Source organism: Frankliniella occidentalis, unplaced genomic scaffold (genome assembly GCF_000697945.3).
Source record: "Frankliniella occidentalis isolate FOCC.00 unplaced genomic scaffold, Focc_3.1 Scaffold571, whole genome shotgun sequence".
Classification (NCBI taxonomy): Eukaryota; Metazoa; Arthropoda; class Insecta; order Thysanoptera; family Thripidae; genus Frankliniella; species Frankliniella occidentalis.
Genome location: NW_026267687.1, coordinates 45032 through 49044, shown reverse-complemented (window position 1 = coordinate 49044; position 4013 = coordinate 45032).

The following is a 4013-nucleotide window of genomic DNA, read 5'->3' as shown; positions in this document are numbered from 1 at the left end:
AAATAAGCGAAAAAATGTGCAAGCATGCATGCTTAGTCGAGGTGATAGGCCGTCAACGGGCCGTAGGCCCGTACCTTTGTGTACATTTTTCCACTTACTGACTCGGGTGTCAGCGCTGCAGGCCAAGGTAGATGTATGCCAGGCGCGTCGCAGCGTAACAGTGTTTCGTGAGGTATCGCGAAGCCTGTTACGCGAGACGTGGTCTGGCGTACATCTACCTTGTTAATGATCAATCGACCATTTGATCATTTTCGGCTCATTTTTGTCAAGAAATGCCCCCTAACACCTAAACTGTGCAAGCCAAACGGACGAAATTTTTGTCCAAGGGACTCTACTTTGACGAGTTACCCCCTAGGAACCAATAAAAAATATTTGAAAAGAAAAAACATTTTGCGACCTGTAGTTTTTGATTTTTTTAAAAGCCAATTTTTGAGCTACAATGCTCATTTTCGAACTCGATCTGTCTTATTGGCTGAGCGATTAGCGAAGCCCATTACTCCACTGGCCGGAAAAGTTTCATTCTGTTTGTTTGTTTGTTTGTCTGTCTGTCTGTATGTCTGTCCGCACGATAACTCGAGAAAGAATTGAGATAGCGACCTGGGATTTTCAGGGTCGTTTTGTATCATAAAAAGACAGATCGAGTTCGAACAGGAGCATTCTAGCTCAAAAATTGTCTTTTTAAAAAATCATAAACTACAGGTCGCAATATGTATTTTTATCAAATATTTTTTTATGGGTTCCTGAGTGGTAACTCGTCAAAGGAGAGCCCTTTGGGCGAAAATTTCGTCCGTTTGGCTCTAACTTGTACCGTTTAGGTGCTAGCGGGCATTTCGTGGCAAAAATGAGGTGAAAATGATCAAATGGTCGATTAAATCGTTAAAAAAAAAACTTCATTTCGAAAAATTGTATTTACACTCCTATTAACCCCGTCTTGGGTGTCAGCGCCGCAGGCCTAGCTATATGTGTGCCAGGCGCGTCGCAGCGTAACAGTGTTTCGTGAGATATCGCGAAGCCTGTTACGCGAGACGTGGTCTGGCGTACATATAGCTAGTTATGGTACAAAACGACCCTTAAATTCCCAGATCGTTATCTCAATTCCTTATCCAGTTATCGTGCGGACAGACAGACAAACAAACACACAAACAAACAAGCTGGGCCTGCTCTTCCGCCAAACCAAGTTGCCAGCTTCGCTCCGCCCCTCCGGCAACTCGGTTTGGCAGGTAGCGGGCCCAGCTTGGCCTGCCGGCGGCGTTTGGGACGGGCCTTCTGCCCGTCCCTTCTGAATTTTTATGGTGTAATGCATCTTCTATCCGGAAACTGGACTGACGGCTCGCTTTGGACCTTTTTTTTGCCTGGTACCTCTTTTGTCTACTTCGTAATCAAAACTGAACAAACGAAGTATTCTTTTCAAACGCTGAACATCTTTGGCTGTTTGTGCCGCAGTTTGTAGAATACATGCAAGTTATGCCAAATCCCTTCTTAGTCATGGATGTTAGCTTATGAATCAAATAACACACCTATGAAAAGATAGATAAGTCTAGCCCTAGAAGAAGTAAAATATACTTCCAGACATACTCTGATTGACTCCGAACGTGTTCGAACAACAAATAAATGTTTTTCGTTGTTTTTCGCTAATCGCTCATCCAATAAGGTATTCCAGCGGTTAGAAGAACAAGAAGAAATTCCAATATGGCCGCCGCAGAACATAACAAACCATCAACTGTTTTCTCGAAGCGGCTGCTAGCAGCCTCTCGCGCTCATCGTTACATTGCGTCCATTTGAGTCAAATTTGGTATCATTTTGATCGGAAGAAAGAGGGTAACACATAAAATAATATTCCGATTCAAGCAATACCAAATTTGCCTCCAACGGACGCGATATAACATTAGGTAGGTTATTGGGGCTCCTGAGCGCGAGCGGCTGCTCGATAAAACAGTTGATGGTTTGTTATGTTCTGCGGTGGCCATATTGGAATTTCTTCTTGTTCTTCTAACCGCTGGAATACCTCATTACTCCGTCTGGTCAGAAAAAAACTTCTTCTATCTATCTCTCTGTGTGTCTGTGTGTCTGACCGCACGATAATTCGAAAACGAATTGAGTGAGCGACCTGGGATTTTTAGGGTCGTTTTGTGTCATAAAAAGACAGATCGAGTTCGAAGATGAGCATTCTAGCTCAAAAAAATAAAAAACGAGCCCCATACAAATAAGATGCAGGTTGCATACTGGTGGTATACTAGCCTTGGAAGTACATACGGATTGTATGCAATTCGATAGAAATGGTGTATAAAGTTTTGAAAACTTCAATTTTGGACGTATTTTTTTCTTGACTAAGCACGCAATTTTACGGTCCTCTGGGAAAAAATTTTAAGGAGAAGGCTCTATCTCAGCCAGTTTTCGAGCTACGAATTATTATTGGAAGCGAAAAGGTTGCTTATTTACAGCAATATGAAAACAATTCATATCATGCAAACCGGCAGAGATAGAGCCTTCTCCTTGAAATTTTCACCCAGAGGGCCGTAAAATTGCGTGTTTAATCAAGAGAAAATACGCCCAAAATTGAAGTTTTCAAATCCACCTTTTTTGGCGGGCCAGAATAACAGGCAAGGAAGGGTTATAAAAACGTTTAAGAAAAAAAAACTTAAAACATGTTTCCAGGAGTTTTCATCCAAAATGGCGCCTGGAAAACACTATAACCTATAAAATAAGCGATGTACGACTTACCCTAATGTTGAGTGCATCCCAGAACTCACACAGACAGTGGTACCGGGTGTCCCGGCTCTGACATGCCAGTACGTTGGGTTGCCTATGCACTGCCTGCAGCTCCCCTGCTGTTGCTGCCAGTGCATGGGCAACCCAACGTACTCGCATGTAAGAGCCGGGACACCCGGTGCACGGGTTGGGCGTGCTTGGCATGGCCGCGGGGTCTGTAGTTAAACTATGCGCATGCATGCATGCATGGGTTGCATGAGGCTTACTATCTTAGCTAAAATTGGGTTTTTTGATGGCAGAAAATAGATGAGTGTTGAATTTTAACATATTTAGGATTTAACAAGGGAATAAAATGGGTGAATTTGAGTTAGTGTGAATGGGGTATTTCACCCAGTTTAAACCGGATCCAAAGAAGAACAGCAATCTTTCCTGAACTGTTTCCTCCTTGACGCTCATTGGCTCGCGCGGACGAAGTTCACGCACCCGCCACCATGGCTATTAGTGTGTGTCGTCTAAGCACGTTTTTCGATTTTAAAAAAGTTACCCCTCTAAATTTTGTCCTTTTTTGATGTAGGTTCCGAGAATGACTTCGTTTTTCCCGTGCGACACGGTCTTCAGGTGGCAACCTTCCCTCAAAGTTGGAAAAACGACGACTTTTTCACGAGAAACGCCCGGTATGGACGGAAAGCGGTTCAGAGCATCATAGAATTGTCCGCGTGGTACCATACGTTTCGGAAAGGAACAAAGAAACTTTTTTGGGCCCCACCAGCCCTTCTTGACCCAGCACAGGGCGTATCCACTTCGTTAAAGACGAAAATTAACCCAAAATGCACCATATATGCTCCAATAAACTAGCTATATGTACGCCAGACCACGACTCGCGTAACAGGCTTCGCGATATCTCACAAAACACTGTTACGCTGCGATGCGCCTGGCGCACATATAGCTAGGCCTGCGGCGCTGACACCCGAGACGGGGTAATAGGAGTGTATATACAATTTTTCGAAACGAAGTCTTTTTAACGATTTAATCGACCATTTGATCATTTTTACCTCATTTTTGTCAAGAAATGCGCCATAGCGTCGAAACGGTTCAAGATAGAGCGAAACGGACGAAATTTTCGCCTATAGGGCTCTACTTTCACGAGTTACCCATTAGAAGACCATAAAAAAATATTTGAAAAAAATAATATTTTGTTACCTGCGGTTATTGATTTTTTAAAAAGTCAATTTTTGAGCCAGAGTGCTCATCTTCGAACTCGATCTGTCTTTTTATGATACAAATCGACCCTGAAAATCCCAGGT